This window comes from Mytilus californianus, unplaced genomic scaffold, assembly GCF_021869535.1.
Source record: "Mytilus californianus isolate M0D057914Y unplaced genomic scaffold, xbMytCali1.0.p SCAF_6, whole genome shotgun sequence".
Lineage (NCBI taxonomy): Eukaryota > Metazoa > Mollusca > Bivalvia > Mytilida > Mytilidae > Mytilus > Mytilus californianus.
The window spans coordinates 41323490-41340822 of record NW_026262712.1 but is presented as its reverse complement, the minus strand read 5'-3'; positions in this window follow the sequence as shown (position 1 = coordinate 41340822).

The window sequence follows — 17333 nt, the reverse complement described above, 5'->3', positions numbered from 1 at the left end:
TTTGTCTTGTTTTGTAGGCTAAATAAAGCAATCCATAGAGTTTCGAAAATAAGTTCCACATTGCTCAATTATCTATATACTTCTATGTTATTGATATTAACTTGACTTGTTCCGAACTTTTTTCGTGTATTGAATGTATCTTGTATATATGTTTGTTATGGTATCATTTTAACCCGTCAGGGTTTTACTTGTTTGTAATCAAATTGTAAATTAAACTGAACATGCATGAAATGTTTGCTATTGGACGTTAAACAACCAACAATCAATCAATGACAAAAAGATATTACTTATTGTTTCAAATGAATTCATCGAAGACCGGTTATGCAATAAACCAATTTCACTTATTTTAATATCGCCATTGAAAACACAAAATATTTTATTTCTTTATCTGATGATCGAATTAAAGCTCAATAATTGTACAAACAACGTTGATTTCATGTATGATTTATTACCCGTCAATCACTTGAGTAAAGACGATGTGGATAATGACGTCTTCAACCTATGCCCACATGCAAAATACAATATGTATTAACTATTGATTACAGGTAAAATACAGTCAGTTTTGTTCTAACATTAAAAATTTCACCTATAGTTCTAAATAAGAAAATTCTTCATATTCAAGTTTAATTTAATTAATTTTGTTGTAGTAATATATGAAATAATAAAATAATATTAAAAAAAATAATTACAAATAAATATCAAAATAGAAATAAAAAAGTTTAAAACATTATATTAATTTCATTCTTCATATTCAACATGTTCAAGTTTAATTTAAACAATTTTGTTGTAGAAAATATGAATAAATGAAATTAAAATACTTTAAATGATTGAACAGTTCTAATTCGGAATAACTATCATCATTATATAAAGTTTGATCATTCATAATTATGACAAATTATTAAAAAAAAGGAATTACTAACAAGATATCATCTGACTGATACAGTTTGTCCTACTTACTCTTTTTGATTTATGATTAATGACAAATCAGTACAATAAGTAGGCATACTTAAAGAGGCATTAGCTGTCAAATTCATGTTCACCGATTTGACGATGTGACTTACATTCTAATATTTTATTTATAACATACTAAAACGTATATCCAAATTATAAAAAGTCAAAAATATACAATTTACAACGCATGGGTTCGAAAATATGTATCAGCACTTCGTGTGTATACAAGTCTAGACGCCATCTAACAAACCATCGGGGTGATCACCGAAGACTGCCGACGGTCATTTAACCCGATATAAACATAGATATAGCGAACTCGTGCAATTGGATTTTTTAGGTCTGTTTAATATCAAATTATAGGTTAAAACTATATTTTAATCATCGTTTTTACCTGTATAAGAATGAGTATTTGTGGATCGAATCAGTCAATCAAATGGTTTAACATAAGTAAATATATATGCTCCGAACAGATTGAGAGAAAGAAATAACTTTTTTAAAACAATAAAAGAGTTTATTAATAAATACGGACTGGGGCAAGTCATCCTAGGAGGTGATTTTAACGACATTTGGTCACTGCTAGATACAAAAAATAAAACTAAATCTTCCAAAAAATTTGATAAACCAGTAACAATATTAAAAGGGCTTATAAAATCATGTAAACTAATTGATATTTGGAGAAGCAAAAACAAAAATACTAGACAATTTACTTGATGTAGGAAAGATAGAACAGAAGCTTCCATAATTGAATATTTTTTTGCATGTAAAGAAGTACTAAAAAAAACTGCAAAAATTGTGATATTAGACCTTTTGTTCAAAAAATAACTGACCACAATGCAGTGTCACTCAAATTAAATACTGAAAGAGGAAATAAAGGACGGGGTTATTGGAAGTAAAATGCTAGTATAATGAACAACGAAGAATATGTTTATGTTATTAAAAAACTAATATCTAAATACGAAAAAGAATTAACCAACTGTGATGATTTGGGGATTCTTTGGGATAATTTAAAAATAGAAGTAAGGGACGCAAGTTTATACTATTGTAAAAGAAGAGCTAATTTAAAGAAAGATGAAATAAATGTTCTGGAAACAAAGTTTATTTACCTAAATAATGAAATAAATGATAGTACTGATATAAATAAAAAAAAACTACAAAAGGAAAAAGATAATGTTGAAAAGAAGTTAAATAACTTGTATAAAGACAAGATTAAAGGGCAAAAAAGTAAGGTCAAGGATAAAATGGTTTGAAGAAGGAGAAAAAATAGTGCCTACGTTTTGTGGCTAGAAAAGAGTCGTCAAACAAAAAAAGTTGTAACTGAACTATATGATGAAAATGGTTTGGCTACCAAAGATCAAAATTACATTTTAGACTTGGAAGTAAAATACTATAAAAAAAAAACTTTATGAATCAACTTATCCCTGTGATAATGATGTTAAGATGTATATAACAGAAACAGAACTATCAAAACAGCTAGATGAACCAGAAAGTAATCAATGTGAAGGGGAAGTGACTGAGAATGGATGTACAGAAGCAATTTTTAAAATGAAGTTAAATAAATCTAAAAACTATTATGGTTAAAGTATTCAATAATAATTATGATAAAAACGAACTTACCAATTCACAAAAAAAAAGGTGCAATTTCCTTAATGTATAAAAAAGATGACCCGCTTTCATTAAATAATTACCATCCAATTACATTACTGAATATAGATACAAAACTAGTGGCTAATGTGTTAGCACAAAGACTTAAAAAAGTTTTAGCATCTAATATAAGTCTAGACCAAACTGGATATGTAACAAATAGATATATTGGTTTTAACATAAGACAAATTCAAGACATAATTGATTATTCAGAGAAATTGAATATAGAAGGAGCAGTACTATTTCTAGATTTTAGTAAGGCTTTTGATTCTTTATAATGGATTTTTATGACAGAAACTCTTAAAAAGTTTGGCTTTAAACATGGATTTATCAGATGGGTTGAAACTATGTATAACGATATTAAAGGGTGTGTTTTGAATAATGGGTGGGTTTCCAGTCCATTTTAAATATATAGGGGAATACGACAAGGATATACGATTTCTGCTTTACTGTTTGTTAAAACAGTTGAATTAATGGCAATATGATTGACAAAAATAAAGAACTTAAGGGAATAACAATAAAATTAGACGGACAATCTAATTTTAAAATTTGTCAATTAGCAGATGACACAACATTATTTCTTCTGTTTCGTAAAGATATAAGCCTGGCTCTCAGTATAATTGAGACATTTGGAAGTCTATCAGGGCTAAAACTTAATAGGAATAAAACAGAAGGGATATGATTATGGAGATTAAAAAGCAGTAAAAATAAAAATGAAAATATCAATTGGACAAATAAACCAGTCAAAAGTCTTGGTATTTATTTCGGTTATGATAATAAAGAATGTCAAACATTGAACATAGAAAAAATCTTGGATAAAATTACAAAACTTGTAGACAGATGGTCAAAAGGAAATTTAACATTGCTCGGAAATTTTTTAACTGTAAAAGCTCTTCTGCTACCAAATTTAACTTATATTGTTACTAACAGTATTATTACTAAAGATAAGTTGCAAAACATCAACAAAATAATTTATAGATTCGTTTGGATTGGAAGAAAAGATAAAATAAAGAGGTCAATATTAACAAAAAAATGTGCTGAAGGGCTTAAAAATGATTGATCTGGAGTCTTATATAATGTAAATGCATATAAAATGGATTAAAAAAATAATACAATCAGAAAATGCTAACTGGTCTGTGTTACCTAAATTATACCTTAATAAGTTTGGTAAAAAATTTCCTAATTTTCAAGATAAATATAAGAAACATAAAATCACTTGAAAAAAAAAATATGGAACAATACACCACTATTCTATCAAGAACTGATACAATCATGGATAAATTTGAATGATGCTAAACATAATCAAATATGTAATTTTTAGAGATCAGAAAACAAATAATGTGGGGCAATAGTTTGATAAAATTTAAAGGACAATGTTTGTTTTTTGACAAATGAATTGAAAGTGACATTTTGTTTATAAACGACATAATTGATAACAGAGGGCAAATATCAGAAGAGGTAATCAATTCAAAACTAAAAAACAAAAGTAATTGAATTGCCAAATTTTCAAAACTTAAAAAAGCCATACCAAATCACTGGTTGGAGAAGCTTAAAACAGAGATCATTCAAAACTATAGTTAATATTAACAGAGAAAAAATTAAACTAAGAGACAATGATGATATACTGAGCATTAATAATAAAGATATATATAAGATAGTGCAAAGTCGAATAAAACCAGAAACACCTATTGGATTTTTTAAATGGGAAAGGGTATTACATACGGGGAATATAAATAGTGAACCTAAAGACAATATAAAATTCACTTTTGAATATCTAAAAGATAATAAAATTAAAATGTTCAGGTGGAAATTAATGCACTTTATCTTGCTAAGTAAAGAGCTGTTATTTCAATGGAAAATTTCTAAAAACAGCCTTTGTTCATATTGTAATGAAGAAGATAACTACAATCATTTTTCATCACATGTTCATACATGTATAACACAACCTTTTGGAAATCAATGAAATACATATTTCAAAAACTAGGTATTGACAAACATGTAATAAGCCTACACTCTCTAGTAATAGGATACAAGATGCATGATGATGCTTATTTTGGACTTAATCACTTGCTGGGTTAAATGTTTTTCTCAGTCTATAAATCAAATTATATATCCAATAATAAGGCCAAAAAAATAGACATATTGAAAAAGTTCAAATATGAAATCAAAAGTACAGTTGAACTATATTGTACGGCCAATATGGAAATAAACAGAATGTTAAAAAAGGTGTTACAGATCTTGGAATAAAATAAAATAAACTTTTGGAAAAAAAAGTTTCTTGAAAAGCAGATAGAATGCATGTATTAATATGTTAATATATGTGTATTTGTTGTCAATGTTTCAAGTGTATCAGTAAGCAAATATATATATATATATATATATATATGTGTATGTATGCAAATGCATGTATACATGTATGGTGATGCATGTATCGGTATATATCTATATATGTGTGTATGTATCTAACTGTATGTATGAATGTATGCATATGTATGTGTGTATGTATGTATGCATGCATGTATGTATGCAAGTTATGTATGTATGTAAGTGAAGCATAAAATTAGATTAGTCAAGAAAAAGGGGGTATACATGTATTTTCATATTATATACTATTTTCATGTCAGGATTTAATGTATAATATAAATGACAGCAATATTGGAACACAACAACTACAAATTTTCGTCCTCATAAATTTAGAGTGCCAGGATGTCCTCCTTTTGTTCAATATATTGATACGTAACAAAATTTCAGTAGTTTTGATACCCCAGGCTGACTTGTATAGCAAAATTATTTGACCGTATCAACAAAAACTTACCATATTTGCACTTTATCATGTAAATCTATATAGTCGCATAATAATTCAGTAATATTTTATGTCAGGATGTATTGTATAATACAAATGACAGCAATATTGGAACATAATGTGAATACAAAATTTTGTCCGTATCACTCTAGATTGCCAGCATGTCCTCTTTTTAATCAAAATATTGTCTCGCAACAAAATTTCAGTAGTTTTGATACCTCAGGCTGACTCTTATACCAAATTATTTGACCGTAACAACCAAAATCTGACCATATTTGCACTTTATTTTGTAAATCGATATAGCCGCAAAGTAAATCAGCAACTATTTTTATGTCAGGATTTAATGTATAATACAAATGACAGCAATATTGGAACACAACAACTACAAAATTTTGTCTGCATAAATTTAGAGTGCCAACATGTCCTCCTTTTGTTCAATAAACATGACATATTGATACATAACTAAATTTCAGTAGTCTTGATACCCTAGGCTGACTTGTATAGCAAAATTATTAGACCGCATCAACCAAAACTGACCATATTTGCACTTTATTATGTAAATCTTTATAGCCTCATAATAATTCAGTAATATTTTTATGTCAGGATTTAATGTATAATACAAATGACAGCAATATTGGAACACAACAACTACAAATTTTTGTCCTCATAAATTTAGAGTGCCAGCATGTCCCCCTATTGTTCAATAAATTGATACGTAACAAAATTTCAGTAGTTTTGATACCCCAGGCTGACTCCTATAACAAAATTATTTGACCGTATAACCCAAAACTGACCATATTTGCACTTTATTTTGTAAATCTATATAGCCGCGTAGTAAATCAGCAACTATTTTTTTGTCAGGATTTAATGTATAATACAAATGACAGCAATATTGGAACACAACATCTACAAATTTTTGTCCTCATCAATTTAGAGTGCCAGCATGTCCTCCTTTTGGTCAATATACATGATATATTGATAGGTAACTAAATTTCAGTAGTTTTGATACCCCAGGCTGACTTGTATAGCAAAATTATTAGACCGCATCAACCAAAACTGACCATATTTGCACTTTATTATGTAAATCTTTATAGCCGCATATTAATTCAGTAATATTTTCATGTCAGGATTTAATGTATTATACAAATGACAGTAATATTGGAACACAATGAATACAAAATTTTGTCTGCATAAATTTAGAGTGCCAGCATGTCCTCCTGTTGCTCAATATACTGATATGTAACAAAATTTCAGTACTTTTGATACCTCAGGCTGACTGGTATAGCAAAATGTTATGACCGTATCAACTAAAACTGACCATATTTGCACTTTAGTATGTAAATCTATATGGCTGCATTATATTTAATCAGAAGTTTTTTTTATGTGAGGATGTACTGTATTATAAAACAAATGAGAGCAATATTGGAAAACAATGGATGCAATATCTTTTCCGCATCAATTTAGATTGTCAGCATTTCATCTCTGTATTAATAATATTAGACCATCACTAAAGTTAGTAGTTCAGGATGGTGTGTTTAACAAAACTATTTGACTGCATCATCCAACACTGACATGTCTGATTTCATTTTTACTTTATAATGAAAAGTATAAGAAGTTCTCTTCTGGGAATAGTATACTGTTGGTACATTATGTCGGTTGGTTGATTTTGTTTGTAGCTAAACCTCATGTGGCAACTATTTCATTCATGTGCACAACGAGTATATTGTTTTGGAAGTCCCATATCATCATTTTTAATCCGTAAAGACAAATCTGACGAAATTGACGAGATTGTTCATTATTATTCAACACCTTATGTATCCTGACACTGTACAATTTTCGTTAGAATATTTTGTCGAAAACAGAATCGTAAATCCAAGGCAAACAAGGTGAATTACGATGAAATATCCATGTAATGCATAAAGTTTAATTTAGGAAGAGACTGTAAAAAATGGGGAACGAAGCAACGTCGACAATGATGTTGAAATCCCATGACATAAAAATATTGTTCCGATGCGTTGGATAACCTTTCTATCCGCCTTCTGATTAAATAAAAACTTTCCTTTCTTTAATGATAGCTGTACGTGATCACAAGTGTGTAATTTTATAGCCATTGTTTAATGTATATAAGAATACATGAAATAAAAAAAAGATTTTTTTTTAATGTGTATAATATCGATAGAGTCTAACGAGTAAAAAAAATTGCTATACAGGGAAAACAGAACGATGCGATTATTGTTTACATATTAAAAGCTCAGGTCTGATATCAAAAGTCATAAACACGGTAATCTGTCATAAGCAGACCTGTTCCCAGGTCTGGTCAATAGCAGACTTGTCCACAGGTCTGGTCAGGAGCAGACCTGTCCACAGGTCTGGTCTGGAGCAGACCTGTCCACAGGTCTGGTCTGGGGCAGACCTGTCCTCAGGTCTGGTCTGGGGCAGACCTGTCCTGAGGACTGGTCAAAAGCAGACTTGTCCACAGGTCTGGTCTGAAGCAAACCTGTCAATAGGTCTGCAGCAGTCCTAAAAAGCAGACCGTAGGTCTGGTCTACCAACGACAAAGTTAACTTGCTTGTCTGCTTAAAATTTCCCAAGTCAACTTGAAAAGCAGTCAACAAGTCTGCTCAAAGTTAACTTTTGTACAGGTTAGGACCGCACCCATCTGTATTTAAGAGAACACCTTTCAAAATGCAAAATTTTAACTGAGTGTAAATTGATAACATCTAATCACTAAACCCGTTTGTAAATTATTCAACCTATGCAAACATTTGTTCATACAATTTTATACCATAATTTCAAAATTTGGGCACACATTGTAGGTTGAATGAACTGACAACCGATGTTTATACACGAATTTGATTTTTACACGGGACATATATGAGGGTCCGTAAGGGGTCTTTCATTTTTGTATTCTTTAAAATTTATAGAATATGAAGTGTAAAAACTGCTACAAGTGCATATCAATATATTTACAATTCAATTAACATATAGCAGCTAATCCACTATAATATGACATCAACTTATAACGTTCCGCCATCCCGATCTTCCGTGGACAGCAGTGGGCGTGAATCCCTCGCTAAACCGTGAACATGGAGACCCATGGGCGGGAATGAAACCAAAGATGTCCATTCAATGCCCAAGTCACCCGTGAGCGCGTGGAAATGACAATGTCGACCTGGGCTGTAGTATATTCAAATAGGAGTGATCGGGACACATCCAACGTTCCATGATTTACTAATTTGTGTTAATCATTTCAAGGCTAAACACAATTTTCATGGAAGAGAGAGGAGAAAAGTACATTGAACATTACATTTAGCAAAACAATGAATGAATTATACTGATTTTATTTCAACTATCATTTTACGTTCTTTTGAATCCATAAATTGAATCTGTTACATAAATTTTGAAGGGAGAATTTTTTTAGATAATGGTTAACCGCGTTAACACATGACTGTTCCGTTTAACCCCTCCTTTTTGTTTAAATATTATAAGAATATATAAATTCTAATTAAAGTCCATAACTAAAGGTTAGGAACAAACACACAACATTTAGAATTAAAACACTTAATTACACAACGTTGAAAATTCGTTCGACTAAAATCTGTGATATTCTTTTCGGAAGCTACAAATTTCTATTCTACGTCTTCTTTCACATTTGTTTAACTATTTTGACCTTCAACCTTTCTGGTTAGGACCACACATAACCTATGTTTTGTTGATTGCATTAAAAGTAAGCTTTGCATAAAACTGAAGCAACAAACTGTGTCTATTCTACGTCTTCTTTCACATTTGTTTAACTATTTTGACCTTCAACCTTTCTGGTTAGGACCACACATAACCTATGTTTTGTTGATTGCATTAAAAGTAAGCTTTACATAAAACTGAAGCAACAAACTGTGTTTTAGGACTCGCGCCAATGGTAAAAAATCGTCTATTTAGACCAGATGAATCTACTCACTGAGATGTGAATTAGTGAGTGACAGGACATCAACAATATATCTGAAAATAAAATAATGGAATTTTAAAAGTCCCTTTTTATCTTTTTATTTTATAATGTTATGTATGAATTGTGCTTTGCAATATTATGAGATATGCGCTTGCGCTTTTGTAATGGATTGACCAGTAAAGTTATCATCAAATCAACAACAGCATGAATTATTTGATGTTCTTCCTGTTTTGCAGCATGTAAAGCTGGATTTCTATTTTCAATTTGCACGTGGTCTGTTAAGTCAAGTTTAATTCCATCCAGAAAAGACCAGGATATATATCTTTTAATTCTTGTTCTATTCCATGTTTCTCCATTTCGTGTTTTATATTTTGAATTTCTTTTAAGGATAGACATCTTTATAAAACTATTTTTTCTGTGAAAAAAGAACTTGTTATTTAAAAAAAAAATGAATTAGAGAAAGCAGTTATTTTATATTGTTAAAATCAATTAATAAGATCCAGTCAAAAACCCTAAATTTGAAAAAATACAAAGCCTTAAAGGAGATACATAGATTGTATTGACAGGGTAAGCTTGTCCTGCCTGCATTCATCTCCCACCATACGAATCCACGAGACACTCGGTTGAATGTCAGAATTGTAAGTGCGACAATAATTTTCAATGTTAGAATAGTTAACTAGTATGCTCTAACTTTGTTAGATTGTTTCGTATGCCTGTTTTGTTTAAACTATGACTCGGGCAAACATGATAAGTATTGTTTTAGCAACTCATTGTTCGAAAGGACAGTATATAATTTGCTCTTTCTGTGTTGTTTCTGTCATAGTTTTTTTTTTTTTTTGCTGCATTTGCTATATTCGATTGGTAGGAATATAATGTGAAAAGAATACAGTCGCGATTCCTGACAATTTACTAACTAATAGTGTATCACTCAGATGAAGAAAAAGAAAACAAAAACATTAATTACGATCGGAAATGAAAAGGAGAATGGTCAATTCTAAGGCTCACTTTTTGTTTGAATAGTGTGTGTCATCAAGTTCTGCGAATTTAGAAATGTGTGTAATGTTTTTATTTTCGCAACAGTCACAACAAAATGTCGTAAAAATCAAAACTCTCAATTCAGATGTTGATTACATTATTGTATGAGGCATTTCCTTAAATCGCAAAAATGAAACTAGCATTTTTCTCGATTTTTCAAAAATCGCAATACATTTAATCTAGATCAAGCATTACAGGTAAATAATATCATCAAAGATACCATGATTAAAATAGTGTACGTCAGACGGGCGTTTTATCTGCAAAAGACATATCAGTGACGCTAAAATCAAAATGATTAGATGATTCAAGTTCAAGTTTTATTAACTTGGAAATAGTTATGTTTCAATATTCATGTACTTCCTTATTTGCAAATATTTTACACACTTATAAAAGAAAGATACCAGAGGGACATTCAAACTCATAGATCGAAAATAAACTGACAACCTCATGGCTAGAAAAGAAAAAGACAAACAGACAAATAATACTACACAAGACACAACATAAAAAACTAAAGACTAAGCAACACACTCGTCACTGAACTAGTACACGAACGTCACTGAACTAGTGCACATTTTTAACTATGTTCTTATCGACTTACCAGTGCTTACACCATGTAGAATCAATTAATTACAATTAATATTTCAGAAGCGCTTTGATGAGAATAACAAATACAGTACCAATCAGCCCACCGATATATATACAACACTGATTATTTTCCTTTTATACTAATATGATATTGCTATGTTTAAGGAGAAAAGTTTAAATTTCAGTTGGAGCATTTCCAAAAATATGATATATGTTTCTGATTATCATTTGTATTTTTAGAAAATTGTATGTACTTAATAGCATATGCATCCTTAAAGCCAGCTGATGCCGATAGAGAGATATACACATTTGTGTTTTATTTTTACTGATAAACACTAGATAACAAGATTGGTTTGTTTAGATTATACGCCATTTAACTATTTCGTTGTACTTGAATATGAATTTTGGATAAAGAAATTTTATAATCCATGGACTTCTCAAATTCCCGCAAACAAGTCATTGCTTAAGTGGGGCGTCTGTTTCAGTGATTGAGATGTATACAGACGCAACCACGTCAAAGAGGAATGTAGATGTTTAATTTGATGCCTTGTGCATGTTGTGAAGGAAGAACAATGAAGAAAGTTACGCTTCATGTAGATTAAAACATCATTGAACCATCTTACTGAGGGTTAGTGAATGGTTTATTGCAAGCAATACACATCATCTGTCCAGCATATTCAATTATTAAGTAACATCAAAATTCCCAGTAAGCTTTTCTTATGGACCTTCCTTTAAGAGCATACATAGATATAAGATGTGTGAGTGTAGTAAATTTGGTCATTGCTTTAAAATATATTCAGTATTACCAACTGGACGTGAAGAATTCAAACATTAATTAATAAATTGGTCACATTTTTAACAAACAAATGAAACACAAATACAAATAAAAACAGTAGAATTGGTATGATACTAGTATTATTCAAGTGAAACATATTGTTTATTTTTGAATACGTACTAGCTATAGATATTTTAGATATTGCAACAATTATTATCTATAAAAAAATAGAGTGAATGAAAATGCTTAAGAATGTGAAAATATCCATCATTGTGTATAATAATGCTCAGAGACAAACAGCAAGGCAACATTTACAGGCCAACATGAAAGAGTGTCGCCCAAGATCGGATTTCAATATAACAACGTCTCTAAGCAGAATTTGTTCAAATAAACACAAATGCTGTAGATGTAAAATGTAGCCAAAACAAATTAATGTTCTCGTGATTGGTTTTGAGATATGAAGTATTTACAAATACACTGGAGAAGCAGAATTTTTGTATTTTTTTTTTACATAGAGATGTTGTTATTTTTACAATCTGAAAAGAAAAAAAAAAATTAAGCGATATAGTTTGAGATGTGGTAATCACATTTAAAAAATATTCCTGGCAAGCGTATCAAATGGTAATAAAAAGGAAGACGTCAGGTTTACCCAAAATTGATGAAAACAATACGACGGACCAGCGATCATCTTTAGGTCAAGTAATTAGTTGATATGAACCTTTACATTAATCTGTGTAGACCTCCAAACAATGAAAGAAATGATATTTTTTATGTTTCATACATAAATCATTCAAATACTGCGGTAGACAAGTTTTAGTTTGTGCAAACATTTGATGCAATGTAATAGTATTTTCGAAAAGTGGCAACTCCCTTTCTCAAATGCAATTTCGTTTCATAAAGCAGAATTTGATTTACATATCAGATAAGGGTATTACACAATTACTTCTGGTGTTTGAACAAGATTTGTATTTATTTTGTTATTTTTGTTTTTTTCAGTTTTTTTTTTAAATGCATTCTTAGTCATTTAAACAATACGCTGAATTTGAAGTTAAAAACATGTAGGAATGTATGTGTTTTTTGCTATTATCATGATATTATCAATGAACAACGTTTTGGAATCGGTTGAAATATAAGCATTAAACATATAGATGTATGCATCATTCTCAATGTCCAAGTAATATTTAACTTATCAGTTTTTGTAGCGATAAAAATAAATGGTAAGGCGTGTGCCTACTTAATTTTGCCTGTCTTAGAGATAACAAATACTCAGGCAAACAGACATAGCTGTGACAGTGGAAACAAAATCAACAGACAGTACGGTGTGCACGTAAAACAGGAATTATTTCAGATAATAAAATGTTGATAAATAACATATTCTATCAATTTGATTGGAATTTGTTATACCAACAATCAATCTATTTATAGTCTGTTTGTTGACTTGTTGTCATATTATATCATTTCATATTCATATCAGTTTCAAATATTTACCCAACGATAAAACATTCATTTATAATCTATAAGATGTATGTCCTGGAAGATACATATGAAAGTGAAACTTGTTTAATCTTGTTTTACAAAAAAAAAAAAAAACAGGTCGATAATAAAAGATAAAATAAACAATTTGCAGATCTTACCGTAGTAATGAGATATTACCATAATAATACAATTTCTATGACACAAAAGTTAAACCATATATGTACGAAAAATGTTTTAAATAAATGACAGTAATACGCTTATTCCAGCGATGCTTTTATCCGTTTGACTTTCTTATTTTCAATTACGACCGATGTACACATCCACGCGTCTAACGTATCATGGAAACCCAAAAATTCTATAAAAAAGTATCCCTGTTTGTGGATATAAGTAAGTTCATTCTGGACATTGCTGTAAAATATGAGCCTTTACATTTATCTTTGTTGACCCTTAAACTATAAAAGAAATAGAATGTCCTGTTCGTTTGACATGTTGGTCCTTTACTAGAGTCACATAAGGAATGTGTATTAAATACATGTATGCTGAAATTCTTTGGCGGACAAGTTACAGTTTGAACAAACTTGTAATGCAAATAATGATAAGATTTTCTGAAAGTAAAAACTGACTGTCACAAATGCAATTTAATCTGATAACGCAGAGTTTGATTTACATAACATATCAGATTAGATGGTACTTACACAAATATTATAGGTTGTATGTATTCTATTTTTAGATATAGTGTCGCATACATGAACATTGATTACATATTTTGTTTTTATTCATTTTCATATATAATTGAGCTGCGTCGGAAATATATCAACCTTATGCAAGTGCTCGTATGTGTGTACTTGTTTAAGACTTTTATTGCATTTGGAATATTCAAATATCAAATAAAAGATGAACCTTGGTCCGTTTTGTATGTTTTTATATCATGTATATCAACTGAATTTTTGAAAGACTTACAAACTGTGCATAGATTTTTTTCTACCCCATATAAGTTACCAGGTGTATTGATATTCATTTGCATGAAGTCAAAACGCTGCTCATATACTAACGTAAACCTCTATCAATTGATTTACTTGTAGTAAGTTGTCATTCAATATCAATCCATATTCATATCAGTTTCCAATATTTACGTAACGATAAAACACTAATTTATAATCTTTAAGATATATGTCATGAAAGATACATAAGGAATTGAAAACAGGTTGATAATAAAAGAACAAAACATAATATACAGATCTTAGCTTGAAATTGCAATTTTACTTAAAGAACACAATTTCTATCAAAATCGAACCATTTTTTTCTGGAACACAAAACAAAGAAAATACTTTGGACTTGCGTATGTATATGTTAAATAATTCCGGCTTTGTTTTAGGTTTGGTCGAATCCCTAACGACCTGTTTGTATTAGTATTTACATACAGATCTAAAAACAGTAAAATATTTAATTATTCTCACATTAATGATAAAAAAAAATTCCATCTTTTAGGATAAGTTTATATTATACAGATCTGGAGGTTATTTTTACGGCGATGTTTTCCCTTTTACACTAGTATTACCTGTTCATGTTTGGCTTTCATATCTTTAGAAGTTCACTTATCCTTATGATGATTAATCTAGAACAACGCTTAGGGCGCTCTGAATTTATATAGCGTTATTTCAATATCATGTCAGAGAACTGCGGATTATCTCATTTTCGAAACCTTTAGTGAGATGATATACTTTATTTACCAAAATCAAGAACTGCAAAAAAAAAAAAAAAAAAAAAAAATACCACAAAAAAGTTTATAAAAAAGAAAATTGTATCTCATTTGGCAAAATAAAAACGGTATAAGACAGATATATCTGAATTTTCAGTATATATTATATATCTTTATAATAACAAATCGATATAATTTAGATAAAATGTGCAAATGATGCACTTCATATTAAGTAAATTATAGTAATACGCTTATATCAGCAAATAGTTACTCGTTCGACGCTCATTTTTAAATGTTGACCATTATACACACGCACTAACTTATGGGAACCAACTACATGATTTAAATAAGTATTATGGAACGCCTCAGCTGTCTTATGTGGAACTCTGATATTACTTTTATCATTTTATTATTACTTGATGATATTTTTTCTTTACTTAATATGGTTTTAACATTACATAATGATGTTTTGATATAACTCAATATGGAATAGTCATTACTTAATGATATTTCGATATTAAACGATATGGTTTCGTACTGACTTGATATAGTTTTGTCATTACTCAATATGGTTTTGTCATTACTCGATGTGGTTTCACCATTATTTAATGTGGTTGTGTCATTAGTCAATGATGTGAATGTGACTTAACGTTATGTAGTTGTTTCATTACATAATGTGGTTTTGTTATTTCGGAATGATGATTCGCTATTCTTTATATGGTTTTTACATTACGTAATGATATTTCAAAATTTGACGATTTTACACTACATGATGTGTTTGTTTCATTATTTGATGTGGTCCTGTCATTCTTTGATGTGGTTATCCCATTACTTGATGAGGTAAAACCACGTGACCAGTTCGGAAAAAAATATGTTCTATTTTTAAACAGATTTCAATATATCATTTGTTTAATGTGCTTTGGATGGGTATCGCTATCTATTGAGTTAAAATTCAAATTAAAGCTCGAGTGGTTGTTCAGAGTTATTTAGCATGAAAAAGGTAACCGGCAGACAATTATGAGAAAAAAAGTATTAAAAATTTTACAGTATTTCTTACATAATTGGGATATCCCCAAACCACTTTGTCTTGTTGTTTTTATCATAAGCTCTCAAACGGAAGCAGTATTTTTGTATTAAATTTGTAAAATATTCCACGGAACCCTATGTCTCGCCTGATATTGCTGCTGTAAGTGCAAAAGCGTCATGTTGATCGGCTGTACATTTATCTATACATTTATCGGTAAAAACAAAATTAAAAAAATGTTTTTCTGTAGATGCTTTTTCTTTAAATTGAAGAATAACTCCTATACTCCTATACAAGTTTTAATACCTTTCATGGAGGTTTACAAATTAATCATGTCAAAACAATTTAATTCGGTTTTATTTAACTAAAACAAAACTGTATGGTTTTCAACAATAAGCAAAACCCATACCCTATAGTAAGCTATAAAAGGTCCCGAAATGAAAAATGTAAAAAACTAGAAACCTAACGATTTATAGATAGATAGATAGATAGATGGATAGATATTATATTCTCTAAAAACTAATTACAAGTTTACAGAGAAACATACAATGTAAATACAGATACAATAGTTGAGGTAAACAAATACAGTATGATATCCAAAAGTACAAAATTATAATGGCATACGTGTTTAGTAACATGTATAATGAAAGGTTAAACTCAATAGAAATAAAAAAAAGAATTGAGATGGAGACACCGACACCACTATCGACGACGAAATCGAAATATAGGTTTGTTGGGTCTCACTGCCGCTACATTGATGTCGCAGGCTCGACACAAATCAAACGACTTGAACTTTAATGTTAACAAATGAAGCGCTTCAAATCAACTCACACTAAAGTTACAGGGAAACGGGGGGAGGGGGCTCGGACTTAGCGACAAAGCATCAATACTATAAAATAAGAATTCTCCGATTTTTTTTTAGCGTAAATGATCATTTGAACTTATACAAATATCAATCTTTTATTTGTAATCAATTGAATTCCCTGATCTAACTCGCACTAATTGAAAAATAAACTTTTTGGAATATCTGTTTCACATGTGACGACGGACATCATCCAGTGGTCGTAACCATAATACCGTCATCTTTTTCTTGAATGTGAACTACCAAATAAAACCAAATCACTGAGTTTGTACTTTCTTGAATAACACGGCGGTGCCTTTCTGAGGCATTCCGAGATCACCCCGATGGATTTATATTACCCAGTCATACCGATCTATTGAGTCAGCCAAATGAAACTGTTTTGTATGCCACCGCAACTGAAAGTTGGGGGGGAGGGGGGGAGGGAGGGAGATTGTTTTACCCCTGTCCGTCCGTCCGTCTGTCTGTCCGTCCCATTATGGGTATATAGTTATTCCGCATAACTCCTCCTACAGTTTGAATCCTAGGAAGTGTTCACTTTA